Raw genomic sequence first — 27,774 nt, 5'->3', positions numbered from 1 at the left:
TGAAATCAAGTTGAAGAAAATCTGCCTTAATTAGAACAGATTTGAGAGAGGACAAAAGTTGTAGTAGGGACAGAATGCCATATTTTTTTTAAATGGCAATAACAGCAGGAGAGAGAGGAGATAAAAAAAAAGATTTATGAAACAAGTAGTAGTTAATAACCTTATATTATTTAATATAAGAGAATTTTATTTTCAAAGAAACAAATAGATGACCAAGCAAGTGCATCTTTTTTAATTACTACTTTTCAAGGTAATGAATTAGAAAGTTATTTATCTAGCACTTTCACAAGTCCTCCCCCAGGCAGTGGGGCCAGGATTTGGTGGCTGGTGCTGAAAAAAAAACCTTGATTGAATTGTTGCCCTAGGACTGTGCCAGTGGCTGCTGTCATTCAATGACATACTGAGTATGTTCGATGGCATCTTATTCAACATTGTGCCTTTCTCTTGTTGCTCTAAACTTGGGCCCTCTTTCTTTTCATCCTTTGACATACGGAGAACAATTAAAAAATGTTAGTTGTATTGCTTCATTCTTGAATTGGTCAATGCAGTTATCCATGGCACTGGGTGCATTTAGTATGTAAAAGAGACATGATACCCACTGCCTACCTTCAGAAGGCTTAGCTGAATAAATAAACAAAACAGGTGTACATTGCACACCTGAGACTGAGTAAATGCAAATCTCCAGGCTGTTACCTGGATATCCTAGAGAAGGCAAAGAAAGAAAAGAACATTGCCTATAGTAAAAAAAAAAAAAAAAAGGCCTCAGGGATTTTAATTTATTATTATCTGCTTTGTGTTTAATTTTCTAATCTCACAAGGAAATCCAAGTCTATCAAATAGTTAAAAATGCATGTAGATCACTAGGTGTGGTGAACTTTAAAAACATCTAATTTGAGTTTATCTGTAAAGGGCATGTCTTCTTACAATATTTCTTGGGCAAATAAAATAATGATTTATGAATAAAACTATAGGATTTGTCACTAGAAGATCTGAAACAAAAGGAAATTTATAAAGCAGTACTATAAAAATTCATATTTAAAAAGTTAAAACATGTTTACCTACCAAGAGGGTCATTCAAATAACCAGTTCTCTTTAATCATTTACTTGAATGAATCCCATCTTATTTGGCTGTGATCTGTTAGATGTCAAGGGAGAAGAATTGAAAAAAAAGAACAGCTTAAGAAATATATGAATCAGATTTAGTGGAAGATAAAAATTTTATATTTGTGTTAACTCAAGGGGTGATACTCTTTCTGGATCTAGATATGGAAACAAAAAGATATACAAGGGGTAAAAATGGTGGAAGCAGGCATTTACTAGTATATTTTTACAAAATAGATTTGCTCTTGCATCAGTAATCCTATAGATTCTTTTCAGATCAAAAATGGAGATAATTATTATGCTTACTAGTATGTTGTCATCAAATATGAATCATTTCAGAATTACTCATCACTTCCAATTATTTGTCCCATTATTCTCAAATTTCCTCCATTAGTTCATATAATCAAGATTTGACTGTGCATATATTATAGGCAAAGGACTATAATAAAATAATATGTGCATCAAGAATGAACCATTAAACATAATGTCAGAATTCAGTTCATAATTTCATTTCAAAGGACAGTTGACTTGCAACTTAAATAAAATTTGTGCCTCCAATACAAGTGTATAATTTGCTAATAGCTAAATATAAAATATTTGAGGTCTAAGATATAGTTAATATACAGACAGGCTTCCTTGCCTTGCAATAAAAACTAAAAGCTTTATTTCAAACAAGTACATTTTTATAGTTGGAAAAACAAAAATTATTCAATGTAATGGAATGTTGAAGTTATTAGTTATCTGTTAATTCATCTATATTTGCCAATCTTCCCAACTATGTCTACAATTTTAACCAATTACATGTCAACTTTGTGGATCTCTCTCTCTCTCTCTCTCTCTCTCTCTCTGTGTGTGTGTGTGTGTGTGTGTTTCTCTCTCTCATTCTTTCTTCCTTGCCTCTTCTCTATTTCCTTCTTCCAAAAATACCCACAGAGGGAGGTGAATGAAAACAATAGTTGGGATGGGACTCTATCAGGACATCCAGAGTCATATGACTGTCTAACTCTCTACTGTCATCAGGTTTGGCATCTCACACATTAGCATGACAAATTAAAAAGCTAGATGGAACTATAAAATGGGATCTCCTGGAACTGAACTAATTATTAATGGTTGGAAAAGAGAACAAACCCATGCTTATACAATGATAAAACTAATAAGACAGAAATTCTACTTCCTCCAACTCCACTGCCCTCAGGTGAACTAAGAGGATAAATTGCATATTTTCTTCTAAATCTTATAAAAGCCATTTTACAAAGAGACAGTAAAGCAATGGGAAAATGGGGTTAGATTGTTTTATTGTTATTTGGTTTGGAACTTAGCTCACAAAGTAAGTTTGCTACATAAAGATTTTTCAGTTATGTACTCAAAAGTTTGCAGGATTTGCTGTACAAGGAAGTCAGTCTTGAAAATAAAACCGTTTTTCTGCTTATGAATGTAATGATGAACATATGGTCAACACCTGGAATTTATAGAGGCCTTTACCTAATAAAACCTTTTGAGATATTCCAAGAATGACAACAAAGTGATGGCATGGAGCAAAACTGCCAAAGGTAATCTTCTTCACTTTCTGGTTCTTTTAAAGCAGAAAACATAAAACTAAGAACCACTGCCTCTCAGATGCTTATGAAATGTGCATTAAAGAGGTGGAAACCCCAGTTCCCTGACAAAGGTGCCATTATATCACGACTGTGAATGTCTTTCTGGATTGTCAGAGAAAAAACAGGTTTATGAAGAAGATGACTGACTGGTAAGCATACTCTTTAAAAGTAGAGTAAGACAGAGTGCAAGATCAAGTTCAAAGTATAAGAATTTTACTTATAATGTTTTTAATAGTATAGTGGAATGCATACTTAAGTGATATAAACAGATATAATATTGACTTGCAATTTTATAAAAATGGATTAAATTTAGCTGACACTTAGAAAAATGTCATTTGCAAGGTGTCTCTGAGCTCAACATAGATGTTAAAACTGAAATTTCTAATCAGAAAAAGAAAAATCATGAGATCCAGACTGAAAAAAAAATTATTGTTAAGGCATTAGGATAAGATAGCTTAATATTTAAAGAATATAAATATGTATATAAATTTAAATCAGAATAATATAGCCAAAATATACCTCACATTTGCACTAATGCTTTGCAAATAAGATTTGTTTTATAAGATAATCACAAAATCAGAATTCACCCCAATCCCAAACCTCTATTTACTTCAATTTGGACCTCAGCTGCTTAAATGTCAACACCAAAATCCACTATTGTTTTTTTAAAAAATTTCTTTTTCAATTACACTCTATGGTCAATGCTATTTTTTAATGTTTTTATTGATTTTTTTTTTTTTTTTTATAGAGAGAGAGAGGAAGGGAGAGGAAGAAAGAAAGAAATATTGATGTGAGAGAGAAACATCCATAGGCTGTCTCCTTTACCCACTCCCACTGGGATTAAAACACATAATCCGGGCATGTGCCCTGACCAGAAATCAGAACTAGCAACCTTCTGGTGCATGGGATGATGCTCAACCAAGGGAGCCATACTGGCCACGGCTGCTCAACGTTATTTTGTAGTAGTTTCAGTGCACAGCACAGTGGCCAGATAATCCAACACCCTTCAATGTGTCCCGCTCCAGTGTCTCAAGTACCCTCCTGACACCATACATATTTATTAAAATACTAGAGGCCTGGTGCATGAAAATTCACCAGAGGGGCGCAGTCCCTCAGCCTGGCCTGCCCCCTCTCACAGTCTGGGAGCTCTCAGGGGAGGGAGGCAACCCATTGATCAGGGGAAGGCGACACCCTCATCACACCTCTGCTGTTGCCACTGCCGGCAGTGCAAGGCTCGGTTGGCCCTGATTACCTGAGCCTTGAACAGTCCTGGGCGGCTGGGCAGTCACCATCTGAGGCTTGCCTGCACCTCAGGCCGGCCCTGGTGGCTAGGCAGCCACCATCTGAGGCTTGCCTGCGCTTCGGGCCAGCCCTGGGTGGCTGGGGGACTGAGGGGTCTGGGAGACAATGGAGGCAGGAGAGTGGAATGGCTGGACCTGCCTGAGGGTGGGCCTGGCCGTGCCACATGCCTGCCGCCCCGGTGGGACTGAAGGGACTGGGCGCCGCCATCTTGTGGCTGTGGGTGCCACCATCTTTGAGGGCATGACAGTTAATTAGCATATTCCCTCTTTATTAGATATGATTATTGACTATATCCTTATGCTGTACTTTACATCCCCAGGACCTTACTGTGAGTAACAATTAGTAGATCTTAACCCCTTCACCTTTTTCACCCAACCATTCAACCTCTCTCTCTTCTGGCAACCATCAGTCTGTTCACTGCATCATGAGTTCATTTCTGTTTCATTTGTTCATTTATTTTGCTCTTTAGCTTCTACATATAAGTGAAATCATATGGTATTTGTCTTTCTCTATCTGAGTCCTTTAATTGAGCATAATTCCTTCTAGATCTCTCCAGGCTGTCACAAATGGTAAGATTTCATTATTTTTATAATGGCTGAGTAATATTCCATTGTGTATACCATATGTACCACTTCTTTACCCAATTGTCTATTGATAGGACTTGGGTTAATTTCAAATCTGCCTATTTTAAACAACACTGCAGTGAACATAGGGATGCATATATTCTTTTGAATTACTGTTCTGCATTTCTTTGGATATGGTATACAATCACTGGGTCATAAAGGAGTTGTATTTTAAAATTTTTGAGGGTCTTCATACTGTTTTCCTTAGTGGTTACACCAATCTGAGGTCCTACCAACAGTGCACAAGGATTCCCATTTCTCCACATCCTCAAAAACACTTGTTTGTTGATTTATTGATGACAGCCTTTCTGACAGGTGTGAGGTGATATCTAACTATGGTTTTAATTTGCATTTCTCTAATAATTTGTGACATTAATCATGTTTCATATGTCTATTGTCCATCTGTATGTCCTTTTTGGAAAGTGTCATTTCAGGTCTCCCTATTGGGAATGTGCCCGCAACCAAGGTACATGCCATTGACCGGAATCAAACCTGGGACCCTTCAGTCCGCAGGCCGATGCTCTATCCACTGAGCCAAACCGGTCAGGGAGCCATTTTTTAATTGGATTGTTCAATATCTTGGTGTTGAGTTGTATGAGTTCTTTATAAATTTTGGATATTACCCTCTTATCAGATGTATGATTAGCAAATATGTTCTCCTGTTCTGTAGGTGATCTTTTCATTCTGTTGATGGTTTTCTTTGCTGTGCCATCACTTTATAGTTTGATACAGTCCCAATTGTTTCTTTCTCCTTTCGTCTCCCTTGCCCAAGAAGATATATCAGAAAACATATTGCTATGAGAGCTGTCAGGGATTTTTACTGGTTATGTTTTCTTCTAGGAGTATTATGGTTTTGAATCTTACACTTAAGTCTTTAATCTATTTTGAGTTTATTCTTGTATATAATATAAGAAGGTGTCTAGTGTCATCTTTCTTGCATGTATCTGCCCAATTTTTGACACCATTTTTTGAATAAACTGTTTTAACCTTTTATATGTTCTTGCCTTCTTTGTCAAAGATTAATTGAACATATAGGAATGAGCTCTTTATTTTGTTCAATTGATCTGTATGCATGGTTCTATGCCAGGGAGATGCTATATCCTTGTGTAATTTTATATCATTTAGCATGATGGTTCTCACTTTGTTCTGCTTTCTCAAGATGGCTATTCAGGGTGTTTTGAGGTTCCATATAAATTTTTAGGATATTTGTTCTAGTTCTGTGAAATGTGCCATTGATATTTTGATAGGAATTGTATTGAATCTTTATTTATTTTATTTATTTATTTATTTATTTAATTAATTTATTTATTTTAAATTGTTTGAAGTATTACAAATAGTAGTACATATGTCTGCTTTTTTCCCCCCATTGACCTTCCCCCAGCCTCCCCTTCCCCCCAGTACATGCCTTTACCTGCCCCCCCGCCCAGTGTCTTTTATCCATTGGTTATGCTTATATGCATGCGTACAAGTCCTTCGGTTGATCTCCTACAGCACCCCCCCCCCCACAACCGCAACCTCCTATGCCTTCCCGCTGTAGTTTGACAGTCTGTTCAATGCTTCTTTGCCTCTGAATCTATGTTTTTCCCCATTTCATTCCTTTAAAAAATCTTGCCTCTGCAGACTAGAAATAAACACATAATAACAAAAAATGTTTGAGTCCCAATTTCCATGTCCAACAGTTCTGAGTCCCCGTTTCAATGTCAAACAGTTCCTTAAGTGTACATGTCAGCAATGATATCTGGATGGTGGGCACATGGTGGCAATGCAGGTCCGACTCTCTCTGGTTTGGTCCTAGGCAACCTGCTGCGTCGCACAGCTGCTGACTGCTAGCGTGACAAGGCGTCGTCAGCGTCTCCCATCTCTGGACTGTTTCTCCTCTTGTCTTTGTGGTTGGAGCAGACCTGTCAATTCCTCTCTGTTGCAGGAATCCACATGGTCTTGGAGTTGTTTTCTGAAAATATACAAACATATTCTCGACCAAAAGTTAATAAAGGAATCTGTTCTATATAATTGATTTGGGATCCTTTTTATTTTTGCCCAAACAATTTTCCTTTGTCTTATTTAGACACCATGTGTGTTTTTCATGGGTGTCTTGCTATTAGCATTACAAATGAAAACTAATTTTGTAAAGTAAAAGTTTTCTAGATGTAATTTACTTATAGGATATTTTTCCTTACATGATATTACCCTTCTATCCCCCCTTTTTTGATCAATGGAGGCTTTTGTAACTTTTATAATGCAGTCTTGATAACTTTAAATTTTAATTTTTTGCACAAAAATATGACTGCTTTAGTTTCATTGCATGTTTAGGAATTTTACCATGAGATGAACTACCAATAGAAATTTTAGTTACTACATTAGGAACAGCTTTTTGTCCAGTACAATTAAATTTTCTTGAATATTCACTTATTTCAATTAGCTTATTTAAATTAATCTGAAAACTTGATTATTATTTTACTGTCAAATTTAATACTCTACCAACAATCTTAATTTACCCTGTAAATATTAGTGGAAAGGATTATTTGCATTCTTGAGTAGGCCCTGAGCATTCCTGGTGCTAGGCTGGATTTAGATATAGGGCAGCTGCTATTGGCCAAGTCTCTGTCTGTTACCTGGGTCCCAATCTGAGCTGGGCCAAGTCACTGTCTGTCACCTGTGTCCCGATCTGAACTGGGCGTGGGAAGCAAAGCAGCCATGGGGGCAGGAGACCTCCCTCAGATGGGGTGAGGTTTCAGGCCCCTGCAAGGTTGGGGGTGTGAGGGTCTGTGCCCCACCTCTGTTGATCCCCAAGTTTGCTTTGAGTAGTATGGTCATTTTAACAATGTTAATTCTCCCTTATCATTAGCACTATAGATGCTTTTATTTATTTGTATCTTCTTCAACTTTTTTCTTCACTGTCTTATAATGTTCAGAGTACAGGTCTTTTACCTCCTTGGTATTTATTTTTAGGTATGTTATTTTTTAATGCAATTGTGAATGGAATTGTTTTCTTAGGTTCTCTTTCTGATAGTTCATTATTGGTATATAAAAATGCAACCAATTTCTGAATTTATTCTGTATCCTGTATTCTACTGGATTCACTTATAAGTTCTAGTAGTATTTTGGTGGAATCCTTAGGTTTCTCTATATAAAGTATAATGTTATCTGACACTGATACATAAAAATGAAAATAATGACAGTTTCACTAATTCCCTTCTAATTTGGATGCCTTTTATTTCTTTCTCTTGTCTGATTACTGTGGTGAGGGCTTCCAATACTTTGTTGAAAAAGAGTGGTGAAAGTGGACATGTTTGTTTTGTTCCTGATCTGAAGGAAAATGCTTGTAGTTTTTCCCATTGAGTATAATGTTAGCTGTAGGTTTATTATATATGGCTTTTATTTTATTGAGGTATGCTCCCCCCTATTTCCAATATTCTTATAATTTTTATAATTTATTGGTGCTGGATTTTGTCAAATGCTTTATATGTTGATATTATCACATGCTTTTTATTCTTCATTTTTAATGTGGTCTATCACACTGAGTTGCAGATATTGTACCAACCTTGCATACAGGGAATAAATCCCACTTGATCATGGTGTACGATCTTTTTAATGTATGGCTGGATTCAGTTTGCCAATATTTTGTTCAGGATTTGTGCATCTGTGCTCATCAGGATATTGGCCTATACTTTTCTTTATTTGTAAAGTTTTTTATCTGGTTTTAGAAATGAAAACATGCTGGCCTTTGTAAAATAAGCTTGGGCATATTTCCTTCTCTTGATTTAAAAAAATAAATTAAGAAGGATGGCGTTAGTTATTCTTTGAATGTTTGGTAAAATTCACCTGTAAATCTGACTTAGTCCATCTATTTCAGGACTTTTGTATTTTGGGTGTTTTTTTTTTTTTGTTTTTTTTTATTACTTCTATGATTTTGTTGGTTGTAATGGTTCTGTTCACATTTTCTGTTTCTTTTTTTCTTAATCTTGTAAGTTTGTATATTCTATGAATTTATTAATTTATCCAGGTCATCTAAATATTGGCATACCGTTGTTCATAATATTTTCTTATAATTCTATGTGTTTCTATAGTGTCAGTTGTTACCTCTCTTTCATTCCTGATTTTATTTATTTGGGTCTTCTCTCTTTTTTCTTGATTGATTTGGTTAATAGATAAATAATCTTGTTTATCATTTCAAAATTCCAGGTCTTGGTTTCATTATCTTTTATGTATTTTTTAGACTTTCTTTTGTTTATTTTCCTTCTGATATTTATTATTTCCACCTTTCTACTCACTTCGGGCTTTGTGTGTTATTCACTTTCTGTTTGTTTTAGGTGTAATATTAGATTGTTTATTCGAGAATTTTATTGTTTCTTGAGGTAGGCCTGTAATACTATAAGTTTCCCTCTTAGGAAAGCTTACCCTGTGCCCAGAGATTTTGGGTTGTTACATATTTACTTTTATTTGTTTCAAGGTATTCTTTCACTTCTTCCTTAATTTTATTGTTACCAACTTATTGTTTAGTACCATGTTATTTAGCCTTTAAGTCTTTGTGTGTTTTTCAGACTTTTTTGTAAGTGGTTTCTAGTTTAATACATTGTGTTCAGAATAGATGCCTGATATGATTTCAACCTCTTTAAACTTATTTAGACTTGTTTTGTTGCCCCACTTGTGGTCTCTCCTAGAAAATGTTTCATGTGCACTGAAAAAAATGTGTATTTTGCTGCTTTGGGGTTAAATGCCTTGGAAATATCAAATAAATCTTGTGGTCAATTGTGTTATTTTAAGATGTTGTTTCCTTGTTAATTTTCTTTCTGCAAGCTATATCCATTCATATTAATAGGATATTAAAGTCCCCTCCTCTGACTGTATTGCTGTTAATGTCTCCCTTTATGTCCATTAATATTTGCTTTATATATTTAGGAGACATAGTTTGGGTGCATACATGTTTACAAGGGTGATATCCTATAGTTAGATTGATTCCTTTATCATTATGTAATATCCTTCTTTGTCTATTATTACAGCCTTTATTTTCTTTCTTTATCATTTTTGTTGACACTACAGATATCCCTACTGTATTTTCCCTCCCTTTGCCAGCCTCCACCCAGTCCCCCGCCCTGCCCCCACCCTCTGGCCAACACCACTACTTTTTGCAAAAGCATGAATGGGCCTGGAGCTTATCATGCTAAGCGAAAAAACCTTTATTATAAAGTCTGCTTTGTCTGATACATGTAGTGCTACCCTAGCTTTTTTAAAATTTCCACATTCACGAAATATATTTTTTCTATTTCCTTACTGTCAGTTTGTGTATATCTTTTTTTCTGCTGTGGGTCTCTTGTAGACAGCATATATAAGGATTTTGGTTTTTTATCCATTTGGCTACCTTAGGTCTTTTGATTGGAGCATTTAAGCCATATACATTTAAAGTGATTATTTATAGGTACTTATGTATTGCCATTTTGTTATACATACTTAGGTGTGTATCTTTTTTTCCTTCTCCTTAAAGAAGCTTCTTTAAAGTTACTTGATGCCCTGGCCAGTGTGGCTTAGTTGGTTGGGTGTCATTCTGTGCATTGAAAGGTTGCCAGTTTGCTTCCAGGTCTGGGCACATGCCTGCGTTGTAGGCTCAATCCCTGGTGGGGGGCATGCAAGACACAGCCGAACAATGTTCCACTGTCACATCGATGTTTCTCTCTCTTTCTCCCTCTCCCTTCCCTGCTCTCTAAAAGTCAATAAAAATATTTTTAAAATAAATAAATATTACTTATAATACTTTTTTCGGTGGTGATAAAACTCTTTTTTTAAATTATACAATCAATTACTTTTAAATTTTTTTTAATTAATTGATTTGAGAGAAAGAGAAAGAGACCTGTTGCTCCATTCATATATGCACCCATTAGTTGATTCCTGTATGTTCCCTAACCATTGATCCAACCCACAATCTGGGCAGATAAGGATGATGCTGGAACCAACTGTGCTACTTGCCAGGGCAAACTCCTTTTGTTGTTGTTGTCTGAGAAGCTCTTCATTTCGCCCTCAATTTTAAATGATCATCTTTCACAGTAATGTAGTCTTGCTTGTAGGAGTTTGCTTTTCATTACTTTGAATATTTTGTGTGGATCCCTTTTTGTCTGAAATATTTCTGTAAGAAATGAGCTGAGAGTTTTTTGGGAGCTTTCTCTTGCTGCTTTAAGATTCTTCCTTTGCATTTAACCTTTGCCATTTTAATTGTGATGTGTCACGTGTCTTGGTGTGGTCCTCTTTGGATTCATTTTGTTTGGGATTCTCTGTACTTTCTGGCCTTTTCTTTTCTTTTCTTTTCTTTTCACCATATTACAGAGGTTTTCAGACATTATTTTTTCAAATATGTTCTAAATCCCTGGATCTCTCTCTTCTTCTGGTTCCTTTATGTTGTGGTTGTTGTTATGTTTGACGTTATCCCAGAGGTTCCTTAGACTATTCTCATTTTCTTATATTTTTTCCTGCTCTCATTGGCTGTTTTGCTACCTTTGTTCCAAATTTCTGATTCAATTCTCTGCTTTATCTAATTTGTTGTGGATTCCTTCTAGCGTATTATTTATTTCAGATATTATATTTTCATTTCCAACCAATTCTTTTTTAGTGTTTTTATTATTACCATTTTTTTTGTTGTTGAAGTTCTGAGTTCATCTATTCTTCCCATAAATTTCTTTTTTTATTTTAAAATATATTTATTTTTTATTATATGATTTACATTGAGCACTGAAGAAAATATAATTACAATGATTTCAAAATGAAATTCCTGGATTAAATAAATATCCTCTATAATTACCTTCAATCAATATTTAGAAATGTATGCAGACACTAACTCAGCTAACAAATAAAATAAGCAAAATAACTGTTGAAACTATAAATCTCAGGGATGAGGAGCATGCATGATGAGTTAGGTAACTTTGCCACTGTGTTTTTTTAAATACATGATTCACATTGTTTCAATCAAATATATCTCTACTCCAAGAGTTAACGTAGACTGCTGATACTAAAACTTAAAGCTATGATCTTTGTTACCTTAAAAAAATTCAGTTTAGTACAAAGAAATTCATAAAGAAAATTTCAGGACTCTTATCAGAGGCTTTTGGTACTTGTCCTACACTGGTGTACACAGAGGTTCAGGTAAGGCTAAGAAGAGAGTTTCCTATTGAAGACATGATCAAAGAAACAGGTGAACTAGGCAGCCTATAAACTAGCTAGCCATCAAGAAGTTACCAATAAAGGACTCATATTAGTAACTAACCATGTTTAAAAAGCCTTAGCCAATGTTACAAAAACAAAACATTTAGAGTATTAGTTATGAATGCAAACATAATTGATTTTTGCCTTCTATACATAATTGTCTTGAAATGCTAAAAATCACCTCCAACTGCAGTTCTTTTGAGGAGCTGCAGGTGCACGTGAGATGATCTACTGCTTTGCCTTCTCAAAGTATTCTTCGGAAGAACTCGGATGCGCTTGATCGTAGGAGAATCCGGGGTGCAGTTTGCTGGGCAGACTTCCCCATGGACTTCCACCAACTGGGATGCTTTCACCAGGCGGAGGGTCTCCTCCACGCTCCGGCCTACTGGGAGGTCATTGCCACTCACGTGCTTGGTGACTCCCTTGGGGTCAATGATGCAGAGACCTGTTAGTGCAAGACCAGGATCTTCTCGCAGCACACCGTAGTCTCGGGAAATCTGCCGAGTCAAATCTGACAAATGTGCGATGTTCATGTGGCCCAAACCGCTCTTCTTCCTCCGTGTGTTGCTCCAGGTGAGATAGCTGAAGTGGGAATCCACGGAAACTGCGACAACTTCCCAGTTCACAGCATGAAACTCATCGGCTTTGTCACTGAAAGCAGTAATTTCTGGAAACACACAAAGGTGAAATCCAGAGGATGGAAGAAGAGCACCTAATATTTCCCCTTAAAGTCATCAAGGCTTAGTTCTTTGAGCTCTCCTTCAACAAGGGCTATACTCTTAAAATAGGCTGCATGCTGGCTGGTGGCAGGAGCATGGGGAACTGAATGAGGAACTGATGCTAAAGGCAAATTTTGCTCGACTGGAAGCAGACCACAGTACATCTGCCAAGCATGTTCTTCTGGAAGCAGCAGGCCTGAGGGCTGCAGAGGCAGAGATGGGCAATGATGGCCCAGAGCAACCTTCCCACTGTGACCGCCATCTTCAGTGCAGGCGGGAGCGGTGGGAAGGACCCCATAAATTTCTTGATCATCTTTATAACCATTATTTAGAATTCTCTATCAGTGGGTTGCCTGTATACATTTCACTTACTTTTTTTTTTGGGGGGGGGGGACAGATTTCTCCTGTTTTTTTTGTTTCTTTGTCTCCCCATTTTGGCTGCCTCTCTGCATTTGTTTTTATGTCGATCTGCTATGTCTCCAGTCCTGGTAGGGTGGCCTTATATAGTAAGTGTCCTTTGGGGCTCAGTGATGCAGTCTCCCTGATCAACTTAGCTGGGTGCTCTAGGAATGTCCCTTGTGTAGATTATGTGAGTCCTCCTTTGCAGTTGATTTGTTTGTTATTGTTGACAGTATTATAGATGTCCCATTAGTTCTCCCTCTCCCCCTTTCCATCCAGCCTCCCACACCCAGCCCTTCACAACACTATTGTCTGTATCCATGGGTATGCATATATGTTTTTTAGTTAACACCCTCCCACACACATACACACTCATCTCACCTCTGACATCTTTGCATCCATACCTCTAAATCTATTTTTCTTGTCACTTTTATTTTGTTCATTAGATCCAACAAATAAGTGAGAACATGGAATATTTATCTTTCTCTGTCTGGCCTATTTTGCTTAGCATAATAATCTCCAGATACATCTATGCTAAGAGTAAGAAATCATTCTTTTTAAAGCCACATAGTATGCCATGTGTAAATGGATCCACTCACTTACTAATGGACACTTGGGCTATTTCCTGATCTTAGCCATTGTTAACTAACACTGCTATGAACATAGGGTGCATATATTCTTTCTGATTGTTATTTTTTTATATTCTTAGGTGCTCCTATATTGGGTACATATACATTTATAAAGGTCATATCCTTTTGTTGGATTGATCTCTTTATTATTATACTAGAGGCCCGGTGCATGAAATTCGTGCACGGGGGTGGGGTTGTCCCTCAGCCCAGCCTGCACCCTCTCCAATCTGGGACCCCTTGAGGGATGGCCAACCACCCGTTTAGGCCACCGGGATCGGGCCTGAATGGGCAGTTGGACATCCCTCTCACAATCCAGGACTGCTGGCTCCCAACTGCTCACCTGCCTCTGCCTGATTGCCCCTAACCATTCTGCCTGCCAGCCTGATCACCCCCTAACCACTCCCCTGCCAGCCTGATTAATGCCTAACTGCTCCCCTGCAAGCCTGTTTGCTCCTAACTGCCCTCCCCTGCAGGCCTGGTCCCCCCTAATTGCCCTCCTCTGATGGCCTGGTCACCCCTAACTGCCCTCCCTGCTGGCCTGATCACCCACAACTGCCCTCCCCTGCAGGCCTAGGTCACCCCCAACTGTCCTCCCCAACTTCTACTTTCCCTATTTGGCTGCCCCCAACTTCCCTCCCCTGCAGGCCTGGTCCCCCCCAAATTCCCTCCCCTACTGCCCTGGTCTCCCCCAACTGCCTGCCTATGCTGGTCCGGTCACCCCTAACTGCCCTCCCTGCTGGCCTGATCGCCCACAACAGTCCTCCCCTGCAGGCCTTGTCCCCCCAACTTCCCTCCCCTACAGGCCTGGTCTCCCCCAACTGTCCTCCTCTGCAGGCCTGGTCCCCCCAACTGCCCTCCCCTGCAGGCCTGGTCACCACCCCCCCAACTGCCCTCCCCTGCAGGCCTGGTCCCCCCCAAATGCCCACCCCTACTGGCCCCGTCTCCCCCAACTGCCCTCCTCTGCTGGCCTGGTCACCCCTAACTGCCCTCCCCTGCAGGCCATCTTGTGGAGCCATCTTGTGTCCACATGGGGGCAGCCGTCTTTGACCACATGGGAGCAGCCATCTTTTGTCTTGGAGTGATGGTCAATTTGCATATTACTCTTTTATTAAATAGAACTAGAGGCCAGGTGCACAAATTTGTGCATGTGTGAGTTCCAGCTGGCCTGCCCTGATGGGTGCCAATTGGGCCGAGCTGGTGGGGGGAAGGGGCCATGGGCAGTTGGCTGGCTGGCCCCACCACCGATCAGAGAGGAGGAGGGGGATCAGGGGCGGGGCTGGCCAGGGGTTGTGTCTGCAGGCGGTTCAGGCTGATTGGCTGCCACAGTGCACATCACAGCCACCAGTCGTTCCAGTTGTTCTGGTCATTCTGCCATTCTGGTTGCTGGGCTTTTATATATAGAGATAGTGACCTTCTTTGTCTCTTTATAGCCTTTGTTTTGAAGTTTATTTTTTTTAGATATGAGTATTGCTACCCCAGCTTGTTATTTGTTTGTTTCTATTTGCATGGAACATTTTTTCCTATCTTTTTAATTTTAGTCTGTGTCAATAGTTTGCTCTGGGTTAGTCTCTTGTAGACAGCCTATATATGGGTTATGTTTTCTTACCCATTCAGCTACCATTTGTCTTTTGATTGGAATATTTAATCCATTTATACTTAAGGTCATTGATAAGTACTTATTTGTTGCCATTTTTTCTTTATACTTATGCTCCTCTATTGATTACTTCTTCTTTTTACTTTTTAAAGATTGTATTTATTAAATTGATTAAGGTGACATTGGTCAACATTAACATATCAGTTTCAGATGAGGATTTCTATGCTACAAGATCTGTATATTGCACCATGTGCCCACCACCCAAAGCCAAGTCTTCTTCTGTCACCTCATATTAGGACACCCTTCTTCCCCCATCCCCTTCCCTCTGGCAACCAACACTCTGCTGTTTGTGTTCATAAGTTTCAGTTTTATATCCCACATAAGAGTGAAATCATATGGTTCTTAACTGTTTCTGTCTGACTTATTTCACTTAGCATAATGTTCTCAAGGTGCATCTATGTTGTTGCAAATGGAACTATTTCATTCTTTCTTATGGCTGAGTAGTATTCCATTGGCTGTATACCACATCTTCTTTACCCACCCAATCCTCTATCACAAATACTTTGGTTGTTTCCATGTCTTGACCACTGTGAACAATGCTGCAAAGAACATAGGGGTGCATATGTCTTTGCAAATACATGATTTTGAGTTTTTTGGGTATATACCCAGGAACTAGCTCATATGGTAGCTCTATTCTTAATTTTTTCTGTGTTTTTTTTTCTTTTAATCTTTATTGTTGAAAGTATTACATAGGTCCCCCTGTCCCCCACCCCTCCTATTAACCCCTTCTAGTCTGCTCCCATCCTCTTCCCCATCCTTAGGCCCTCACCGCCCCATTGTCTGTGTCCATGGGTCATGCATATATGCATACAAGTTTATTGGTTGATTCTTCCCACCCACCCTCCCCTGCCTTCCAACTGAGGTTCAATGGGAATCACAAGACTGTTTTCATAGTGGTTACGCAGTCTATATTCCCACCAGCAGTGAATGAGGGTTCTCTTTTTTCCATAACCTTTGGTTGTCTTGTTGATAATGGCCACTCTAGTAGGTGTAAGGTGGTATCTGATTGCAATTTTGATTTGCATTTCCCTAATTGCCAGTGAGGTTGAATGTATTTTCATATATCTATTGGCTGTTTGTATGTCTTCTTGGGAGAGGTGTATTTTCAGATCCTCTGCCCACTTTTTGGTTGGATTGTTTGTTTGGTGTTGCATTTTACTGGTTCTTTATATATTTTGGAAATTAAACCTTTGTCAGAACTACTGTTTGCAAATATCATCTTCTATCTGGTGACTGCCTTTATGTTTTGTTGTCCATTTCTTTTGCTGTGTAGAAGTTCTTCAGTTTGATATAGTGGCATTCATTTATTTTTCCCTTTACCTCCCTTGCCTTTGGTGTCAATTCCATAAGATGTTCTTTATGACACAGGTCCATAAGTTTGGTACTTATATTTTCTTCCATGTAACTTATTGTTTTGGATATTATGTTTAGGTCTTTGATCCATTTTGAATTAATTTGTGTACATGGGGACAAACTGTAATCCAGTTTCATTCATTTTTGCATGTGGCTTCCCAGTTTTCCCAGCACCATTTATTGAAGAGACTAACTATTTTTACTCCAATGTGCATTCCTGGCTCCTTTGTCAAAAATTATCTCTCCATATATGTGTGGTTTTATAGCTGGGCTTTATTCTGTTCCATTGATCTATGTCTGTTTCTCTAATATCATGCTATTTTAATTATTATAGCTATCCTATATAATAAAAACCTAATATCTAAGTGTCTGGTTGACCAGTTGGCCATTCACCAAACAAAGCTTAATATGCTAATGATATGCTAAAGCTGCTCAACCACTCGCTATGACATGCACTGACCACCAGGGTCAGACAGTCGACAGGTTGACCAGTCACTATGATGTGCACTGACCACCAGGGGGCAGATGCTCCAACCGGTAGGTTAGCTTGCTGCTCTGGTCCGGCCAATCCGGACTAAATGAAATGGGCCAGACATGCCTTGGAGCCCTCCTGCAGTCCGTCCTGGCTGCCCAGCCTCCCGCATCCCTCCCTGGCCCCGATCCGTGCACCAGTGGGGTCCCTCAGCCTGGCCTGCACCCTCTCACAATCCAGGACCCCTCGGGGGATATCGGAGAGCCAGTTTCAGCTCAATCCCACAGGCCAGGCTGAGGGACCCCACTGTTGCATGAATTCGTGCACTGAGCCTCTAGTGTAGTATAATTTGAATTCAGGTAGTGTAGTACTTGCAGCCTTCATTCTTTTTTTCAGGATTGCTTTGGCTATTCAGGGTCTTTAGTGGTTCCCTATAAATCTGATGATTTCTCATTCTATTTCCTTAAAAAATGACATTAGGATTTTGATGGGGATTGCATGAAATCTGAATATTGCTTTGGGTAATATGGCCATTTTAACTATGTTGATTCTTCCAATCCATGAACATGGGATATTTTTCCATTTTGTTGTGTCTTTTTGAATCTCTTTTAATGATGCTTTGTAATTTTCAGTATAAAGGTCTTTCACATTCTTTGTTAAGTTTAATCCTATGTATTTTATTCTTTTAGTTGCTATTACAAAAGGAATTGTTTTTTTTTTTCTTCTTTTTTTTCTGAAGTCTTGTTAGTATACAGAAAGGCAATGGATTTTTGCACATTAATTTTGCACATTATAACATAACTGTATTTGTTTATTGTTTCTAATAGTTTTTTTGGTAGAGTCTTTAGGATTTTTTATATACAGCATCCATCATGTCATCTGCAAAAAGTGACAGTTTCACTTTTCCTTTCCCTATTTGGCTGCTTATAATTCTTTCTCTTGCCTTATTGCTCTGGCTAGGATTTCCAGCACTATGTTGAATAAGAGTGATGAGAGTGGACATCCTTTTCTTGTTCCTGATCTTAGGAGAAAAGCTTTCAGGTTTTTGCCATTGAGTATGATATTATCTAAGGGTTTATTATACATGGTCTTTATTATGTTGAGGTACTTTCCTTCTACTCCTATTTTATTGAGTGTTTTAATCATAAATGGATGTTGTATCTTATAAAATTCTTTTTCTACATCTACTGATAAGATCATATGATTAGTAATGTTTCTTTTGTTAAAGTGGTGTATTACATTGATTGATTGATTTGCAAATGCTGAACCATCCTTGTGCCCCTGGAATGAATTCCATTTGATTGAGATGCATTATTTTTTGGATGTACTGTTATATTCGATTAGCTAGTATTTTGTTTAGGATTTTTGCATCTGTATTCATCAGAAATATTATTCTGTAGTTTTCTTTTTTTATGTTATCTCTTTCAGGTTTTGGTATCAGGGTTGTACTGGCCTCATAGAATGTGTTAGGATGTATTGCCCCTTCTTCAATTTTTTTGGGAGAGGTTAAAAAGTATAGGTTTTAATTCTTCTTTGAACATTTGGTAGAATTCACTGGCGAAGACTTCTGGTCCTGGAATTTAGTTTTTTGGAGGTTTAATTTGGTGGCATAAAGTCTTTCCTAATATTCTAGTGTGATCCTTTGTATATCTGTAATGGCTGTGGTGATTTCTCCCCTCTCATTTCTGATTTTGTTTATATGGGATTTTTCTCTTTTTTCCTTGGTGAGTCTAGCCAGGTGTTTGTCGATTTTATTAATCTTTTCAAAGAACCAGCTTTTTGTTTTATTTATATTTTGTATAATCTTTTTGATTTCTATTTCATTTAATTCTGCTCTAATTTTTATTGTTTCCTTTCTTCTGCTGACTTTGGGTTGCTTTTGTTCTTTTCTTAGTAATTTAAGATGTGATAGTAGGTTTTTTACTTGGTATTTCTCTTGTTTCTTGAGCTAAAATTTCCTCTTATTACTGCTTTCACTGCATGCCAGAGGTTTTGATATGCTTGTTATTATTCTCATTTGTCTCTATATATCTTTTGATTTCATCTTTTATTTATTCTTTGACACAGTCATTTTTTAGTAGTATTTGTTTAATTTCCACGTATTTGTGCGTGTGTATGTGTATGTGTGTGTGTGTGTCTAACTTGTTTTTGCAGTTGAATTCTAATTTCAAGGAATCCTGGTCAGAAAATATGTTTGGTATATTTTCAATCTTCTTGAATTTGTTGATGATAGTTCTGTGACTCAACATATGGTCTATCCTTAAGAATGTTCCATGTGCGCTGGAGAAAAATGTATAAGCTGATGTTCTGGGATGAAATATTCTGTAAATGTCACTTGGTCTAGTATTTCATTTAAGACTGATTTTTTTTTTTTTTGATTTTTAGTCTGGTTGATCTGTCTAGAGCTGTCAATGGAGTATTAAGGCCTCCAACTATGATTGTGTTTTGATCTGTTTCTCCCTTTTAATTCTGTGAGTAGCTGTTTAATATATTTTGGTGCTCCCTTGTTGGGTGCATATATAATTAAGAAGTGTTATGTTTTCTTGATGTAGTGTTCCCTTTATCATTATAAAGTGTCTATTTTTGTCTCTTGTTATTTTTGTTATCTTGAGGTCTATTTTGTCATATATAAGTATGGCTACATTTGCTTTTTTTATGGATCTTGTTTTCTTGGAGAATCATTTTCCATCCTTTTACTTTGAATCTACATTTGTCTTTGCTGCTTACATGTGTCTCTTGTAGGCAGTATATGATTGCTTTTTGTTTGTTTGTTTGTTTTTGATCTACTCTGCTTCTCTGTGCATCTTTACTGATAAATTCAGAGCATTTACATTTAGGGTAGTTATTGATGTATGAGGACTTCCTATAGCCATTTTATCTTTTGTTTTCTCGGAGCTCTGTGCTTCCATTGGTTCTTTTCCTATATGTTTCTGTCTGTTGTTTTTGTTCATTGGTATTCCATAAATCTTTCCTCCATTTCTTCTTTTTTAAGCCATGTGTCCTGGTTTGGGGATTTTTGTGTGTGGTTGCCCTTAGGTTTATAAAAAGTGAAGTTATATATATATACCGTAGTTTTTTTCTCTTTTCAGTGCATCTGATCTTCATCTTCCTTTGCCAGTTTATACCTTTCCAACTTTCCCCTTGTATGTTTTTGTTGTCACAAATTATCCCTTTTTAAGCCGCACATTTTTTGGCAATGTTACTTGTAGTGTTGTGATCTTCTTCTCTTTTTTGTTTCAGGTAGAATAACTCCCTTAAGTATTTCCTGCAATGGAAGTTTTCTGGTGCTAAAATCCCCCAGCTTCTGTATGTCTGGGAATGTCCTTACTTCTTCATATTTAAAGAATAATTTTGCTGGATATATTATACATGACTGGTAATTTCTCTCTTTCAGATTTTGCATATTTGGTTCCATTCTCTTCTGGCTTGTTGAGTTTCTGCTGAGAAGTCGGATGAAATTCTGATGGGTTTTCCTTTGTAGTCACTTCCTTCTTTTCCCTGGCTGCTTTGAGAATTTTTTCTTGGTCATTAATTTTTGACAGCTTCATTACCAAGTCATTGGAGAAGGCCTCTATAGATTGATGTAACTATGTGTTATATTTTTTCTTGGATTCAAGGATCTAGTTCTTTCTATAGATTTGGGACATTCTCATCCACTATTTATTTTAATAGACTCTCAATTCCATGCTCCCTCTCTTCCTCTTCCACAATGCTTATGATTCTGGTGTCACGTTTTGTGATGTAATCAAATAGTTCTCATAGAACTCTTTCATTTTTCTTTATTCTCACTCTTCTTCATCTCTCTCTTCTTTCCTCTGCATCATTTCTTGTTTCCTATCTTCTATATCACTAGTTCTTTCCTTTAACTGATGGATTCTGTTTTCTATGCTCAATAGCTTACTCTTGATTTCCTTAATTGCATCCTTCATTTCCAGGATTTCTGATTGATTCTTTTTTTAAAGTTTCAATTTCCTTGGAGAAATACTCATTTTGTCCATTGATTTGTTTTCTGAGCGCATTGTATTGCTTTCCAGTGTTTCCTTGCATATAGTTGAGTGTTTTCAGAAATGCAAACTTGAAATTCTATCATGTAGATCACATAATTCATGTGTTCCAGCTTACTTTCTGGGGATTTTTCATTTTCTTTCTGGTCATTATTGCTACTGTAGTTGTTCATGGTATTTGCTGTTCTCCTTTGTTTTCCCATTTATCTATGAGGAGGTCTTTTTCTACACTGTTCCAGTAGATGGTGCTGAATTGCAAGATATTTACCTCTGTGGCCTCACAGTTTTGAGCCTCCAAGGCTTCTGTGGGATAGTACCGCCTCTGCTGCTTGGCGGTGGGGTTTGTTTTTTCCTCACCATAATGGCAACCCCTGACCTCTGTGGGTCCAGCCCAAGCACACTTCCTGGGGTTCAGTCACAGAGGGAGACAGTGATTCTACTGCAACAGGTCTTCATTTACAGATAATATTCTTCTGGAGCCAACTGCACGGGCAACAGGATGTGAGTTTTTTGGAGTCTAATCAGTGGCATAGCTCTGTGATTTACTTTTCTTTGTCTGAAAGATCACCACCAGGCCCAGTAGTGGGGAGCGACTCAGCAGCCCCCGTGCTCTATAGGGTAGGTGTCTGTTGACTCAGTGTTCACTCTTGCCATTCATGTGCATGACTCAGACCCTATTAGCAGTGCACCCATGATTCAGGCTCTGCACTCTCTCGCTGCTTGCACATGTGACTGTTAAACTCAGATAAACAATTGCAGATTGCCCTGCCAGACTGTCCCCTGCAGCTCTCTTCCTCCAGGCAGGCTGAAAGAAGTGCCTGCTACCACAGCTGGCTTTCTCCCTTTCAGGGCTGGCATGTGAGTTCTCAGCTGTGCTGCAGACACACTGCGCTGTAGAGCTGCTGCATCAGTGGTTACGCTTGTCTGAGCTTCCATCCCTTCTCATTTCTCCACTTATTCCAGGAAGCCCACCTTAGGTGTTTCAGTGTGTGGGCCTCTCAGGCGTGCATCTGTGTGAGCAGATACTTCTTTGTTGAATTATAGATAGTTAACTTGTTGAAATTTCGGGGGGAAAGGAAAAGACAGGCCCTTAAGGTGCATTTCCCCAAAGTCACTCTACCTGTTTTTAAAGTAGTTCCTTTATAATTTCTTGAAATGCTGGTTTGGTGGTAATGTATTTTATTAGTCTTCAATTTTAAATTATAGCATGCTGGATAGAGTAGTTTTGAATTCAGGCCCATGTTTTTCATCACTTTGAATACTTCATGCCAATCCCTTCTGGCATGAAGTGTTTCTGATAAGAAAACAACTGGCAGTCTAATGGAAACTCCCATATAGGTATTATACTGTGTCTCTCTTGCTGCCTTTAAAATTCTTCCTTTGCATTTAACATTTGTCATTTTATTATGATGTGTATTTGTGTGAGTCTCTTTGTGTTCTTCTTGATTGCAAATATCTGTGCTTTCTGGACTAGTGTGACTTTTTTCTTCACCTAGTTATGGAAGTTTTCTGTCATTATTTCTTTAAGTAGATTCTCTATCACTTGCTCACTTTCTTCTTCTTTTGGCATTCCTATAATGAAGATGTTGTTACCTTTCATGTTGTGCCAAAGTTCCATTAAACTGTCCTCCTTGTTTTTATTTTTTATTTTTCTTGTTGCTCTCTAATTGGGTATTTTTTTTTCCAAGTCACTGATTTAATCATTTGCTTCTTTCAATCTATTTTTAATTTCTTTTGTTGTATTGTTGATGTCAGATATGGTTCTTCATTTCAGAGTGGTTCTTGTTCTTGGTTTCTATTTATTTTATCATGTGGTTGTAGTTCCCACTAAATTCCTTGGTTATCCTTATGACCAATTCTTGACCTCTATATCTGATAAGCAATTATCTCTATATCTGAAATTTAGCTCTTTTTCTGGATATTCTTCCTTTTCACTCATTTGGGGGTTGTTGTTTTTTTGTATTCCCATTTTAGTTGTATTTTTGTGTTTGCTCCTGTGTATTAGGTAGAACTGCTTTGCCTCCCTGTCTGTGGGTTGGCCTTATATAGTAAGTGTCCTGTGGGACCCAATGGCACAGTCCCCTTGATCTCCTGAGCTGGATGCTCTATCAATGTCCCTTGTGTGAATTATGTGTGTCCTCCTCTTGCAATTGGGTCTTGATTGCTATAGGCCCTTGGGGTCAACCCTCTGGATGACCATAAAGCTCAACTCTGACCATGTCATGCAAGTTGTTGTACAGGTGTTTTTGACACAGTATTTCCACTTTTAGGAATTTACCCTGAAGTTATGCCTGAGTTGGGTAGCCTAACTGTTCCAAGAGGTTTCATGCTGAATCTTCAGTGATCATCAGGTAAAATTTGGGGGATAACTCCTGCAAAGGTCCTTGGAGGGAAGCCTAGACCAGCTGTGATAAGGGGCCCAATCCTGTCAGGAAGACCAGCATCCTGTTCCTCTGATGCCTTTCAAGTTTGAGTTCTTGATCCATGCATCCAAATTTAGTGAGGCATGAGTGTTTGTAGTTGATTCTTGATTGCTGTTGACATATTTGTGTTGAGTTGACCCTCAGGCTGGCTGGCTGGGATACTGATTCTGACCACAGTGTACAAGTTGCTGTGCAGGAGCTCACCCCAGAAAATGAGATTCTTCTTAGCAAATCTGGTGCCTGTCAATACTTCCCCTCAGGGCTGCCAGTTGTGGAGTTAATCAATTCATGCTCTGATGTTGTCTGTAGCTCCCTACCAGGTGAGTTGGTTCTGGGGCCTTTTGAGAGTCATCCTAGTGCAGATTAATGTTACATGCTTACTGAGACTTTTCCTGTGCTACCTGTTAAAAGCTATAAAGCAATCAATGTTTGGTAACTGCTTCTACTGGGCCTGGGTTCACAGTGGGAGGGGCCAAGCTGCTTACCAAGACTGATTTCCATAGTACAAGGACAGTACAGATCATCAAGAGGAGCAATGTACCCAAATCCCCTTCTTCTTTCCAGCTGCCCTCTTGGTTCAGACACTAAAGAGCCTCTGGCAGTATGTGAGTTACATGAGCCAGGGGTCACTGGGTCACCATGTAGGTGTGAGTGGTGTTCCCCTGGTTAATATAGATTGAAACTCAGTGACAGCGTTGGTTCTGAGATCACTTAGTCAAAGACTCAATGCTCATTAAGTTCAGCTGCCATTGGCCTAGGGTCTGTGGACCTTTGTTGGGGGCTGTGGTCTTAGAGAGCCAGCTGAGTGAGGCCAGTAGAGTTTATTAGACTAAAAGACATTAATATCTGTCCAGTTGGTTGGAATGCCTGTGAGGGGAAAACATTTGCCCGTCCCCAAAGTCATACAACTCATTCTCTCTCTTCATTTCTTTGGTATCCCTTGAGTTTGCCTGGATTTTCTCGAGTTGGTCAAGAAAGATTACAACAGGGGTACAGGCTGGCTGAAACCAGTAGATTTTCCCTCAGGTTGTGAGCTTGGCAGAGAGGTGTCTCAGTTTTCCAGAGGGTGGGACTATTCTCCCCAGGATGATGCCATACGATGGCCCATGGGTACAAAGCCAGGCTTTTTCCCTTCTGAACTGTATTGACCTGGCTTCTTCTGTATATCCTTAGTTATAAGACTTCTGTTCAGCTAGTATTCAGATGGTTATCCAGGCTGATTGGTTTATAATTTAGTTGTAATTTTGATATGGTCCTGGGAAGTAGTTAGTGTGAAGTTTACCTACTCTGCTGTCATCTTGAATTTCAATATTCTTTTATGATATCTTTCCATAGCTCCTTAGTCCTCATAATCTATTCATTCTCTCAAGGACTCAGATTCAAATGGGAAGAATAAATGGGTTATTTCACTCAAAATCATATAAAAAGTACCTAATTTACAATTGCTTATCAGAGTTAAGTACTATAAATACCTATTTGGAACTTTAAAACAAAACAAAGCACAAACATTTTCCTATTGTATCTCCCAGGAAATCAGCCAGTTGATAACCTCTATAACTATTGGATCACATGCCACCATCAAAATAACAACAATAGCAACAACAACAATACAGTTGTTATAGCATAGGGAAAGAAGAAACCACAGCCCATCTAGAATACCTGGCTTTGCTATAAAGAGGGTACAGAGGAGTACCCCCTCACCTTTCCCCTCCCACCCCTTCTTCCCCCACAGGCATGAATCTCCTAAACTTTAAGGGACCCCATGAAGCTTGCAACCAGGCCAGCATTGGGCAGTGGCAGTTTATCCTGGCGAACCCCCTGAACCTGTGCCCAAGGTCCCCTTTTCTCTGACATTTTAGTGAACCAAAGCAGCCCAGCCTAGGCTCATTTCCCCAACCCTTCCTTGTTTCACTGTCCCCAGCTTTAATAAGCAACCTCTAAAATCCACCTGGATTCCTGTTGTGAAATTTTCCTGCAGGAAGTCAAGAACCCACACACTATTGCTGGCCCTAGGCAGACTCTCCTTTCTGGTAAACCCCTACTTGGTCCATAATTTTGCTCCTCAAAATATGCCTAGGAACCATGCTCCTTCATGAGGTGGTTAGTCTTAGCCTGGAGCAGAATTCTCACCTGGATCTGAGGTAGAAATCTGACCCTATCAACTTGACAGTGCTCTAGCTAGAATCCAGAAATTTAAGGCCACTCCTTTCTCCCTGGAGGACCTGTACCCAAACACTGAGAGACACTTCCTGACCCCAGGCTCCACTCACAACTCAGAAATCCTGAGTCCTGGCTCACACCTTTCCAGATACCCAGCACTCTGAAACACCACCCCTTGCAAGAGCCAACCAATCTCCACTTGGGTACCAATATCTCAGGCTCCTGACACCAACCAGCCCATGGAGATTCTCGAGTTGAGGTTCAGTTCCTACTCTCCAAACATTTAGGACTATCATCCTCAACCCTTATTGAACCCAGGCTCTCCATGCCCCAGCCCAGCAGGGACCCAGATGTTAGAGGGCAGCTGAGCCAGGGGTCAGGTTGTGGTGGGTAGGCCAAGAAGGGTGGGATCAGCTGGGATTGGGAAGGGTAGATAGCAACATGGGCAGCTGGCAGAGGGAAGGAAAAACCAGCAGAGAAAAAGAAACTGGGAGGGAGGAAGAGATAGTGAGAAGGAGAATCAAGGAGAGGAGGAAACAGCAGAAGTGGAGGGCTATAGAGAGAGAGAAAGAGGAAGAGATTGTGAGGGAGAGAGAGAGACTTGGCTAGTCAGAGAGGAAAAAAATAAAAACAGGATACAGAGGAGTTTGCAGGGTAGCTGATATATGCATACTAGGTATGAAATAGATAAGTGCTCTGTGATGGTGGCGAACCCTATTTGTTACAGTCAAGAGCCAAGAATGGTAATTATAATCTTAAGTTACTTTTTCCTAATGTGTGTGTGTGTTTTAAATAGTACTCGTGTTTAGAATTATTATTAGTGGGAGTGGGTTGTCCACTGGTAGAAGTGGGGGATCCCTTTCTCTACTCAGTGGTGGGGGTCAGATTCTTACAATATCTTGAGAAAAAGAATTTTCTAACCCTCTCATGGGAGGATGAGTGATTTTTATTTGCATAGAATTACATCCCTGGGTTTCTATGATCCCATTTCCCTTAAGCCAGTCCTGGAAGATGTGCATATGGGAATTTAGCATAGCTAAAAGCATAGCCAGAGTCCAAAGTTTCCATTCCATAATAAAGGTGAGTCCAGCATAGCATCAGGCTAATTACAGTTCTTTAGGTCATTGTGTGTGGGGTCCACATGGCTGTGGACCATGTGAGTGAATACAAGAGAACAGGAGCATGAGAGTCCCACAGGTCAGGAGTCAAACTTGAGCAAGAGGCAAAGAGAGAACTCCCATGTTTAGAAGCTTATGTACCTCAAACCTTCCTGTGCTTGCAGTGACCACGTTTACTCTGGCTAATGACCTGTTCCCAAGTGTGACTGACAGACAAGTACCTTCCCTTTTTTACCCAGATTTTACTGAGCATACCTATAATGTTTGCCTGTCCTTTGCCATGTTATTAACAATGGTATCATGATATCTTTTATCATAACACTAGAGGCCCAGTGCATGAAATTTGTGCACTGGGTTGGGGGGGGGCCCCAGCCCAGCCTGCCCCCTCTCACAGTCTGAGAGCCCTCAGGAGATGTCCTACAGATGGCTTAGGCCCTCTCCTCTGCGGGAGGTGACTGGCTGATCAGGGAAAGGCGCCACCCCTTTCACCCTGCTGCTGCTGCCACTGCTGGCCGCCGCAGCCACCAAGGTGTTTTCATCAACATGGACTCCAGACCCTTCACCACAAAAAAATGACAACTTTCTTTAGGCACTTTCAAGATGTCTCTTTCACAGAATATGACATTTCTATCTTTCTTTCTTTTTCTTTTTTTTTTTTTTTAATCCTCACATAAGGATATTTTCCCATTGATTTTTAGAGAGTGTGGAAGAGAGAGGGAAAGACAGAGTGAAACATCAATGTGAGAGGGACACTTCGATTGGTTTCCTCCTGTATGAGCCCTGACCTGGGCCCCAGCCAGGGAGGAGCCTGCAACCTAGGTACATGCACTTGATCAGAATCGAACCCGGACCCTGCGGTCCACAGGCCAAGGCTCTATCCACTGAGCCAAACCGGCTAGGGCAGGATATGACATTTCTTAGGCCCTCCAGCAGTGGACCTTCATTTTTTCCTCCAGGAGTAAGGTGGAAAAACCCTAGATCACCTTCTTGGATTCTTATTACCCAAGTTACAAGAACATTGCGAGTGGTGT

The 27,774-nt window shown here is 39.2% G+C and overlaps 1 pseudogene across 1 annotated transcript in view; it reads right to left on the bottom strand.

The window, feature by feature from the left end:
- Positions 1-12,040: 12,040 nt before the first annotated feature.
- The window catches only part of LOC308246797 (thioredoxin-dependent peroxide reductase, mitochondrial-like), a 56,708-nt pseudogene continuing 40,974 nt past the window's right edge, over positions 12,041-27,774 (bottom strand). Inside the window, exon 2 of the transcript in view lies at positions 12,041-12,793. The product of the transcript in view is annotated as a thioredoxin-dependent peroxide reductase, mitochondrial-like (transcript). The remainder of the gene's footprint in view (positions 12,794-27,774) is intronic.

The sequence above is a fragment of the Plecotus auritus genome (genome assembly GCF_963455305.1).
Source record: "Plecotus auritus genome assembly, chromosome: 4".
NCBI classification, from domain to species: domain Eukaryota; kingdom Metazoa; phylum Chordata; class Mammalia; order Chiroptera; family Vespertilionidae; genus Plecotus; species Plecotus auritus.
This window is presented reverse-complemented; position numbering and strand designations above follow the sequence as displayed.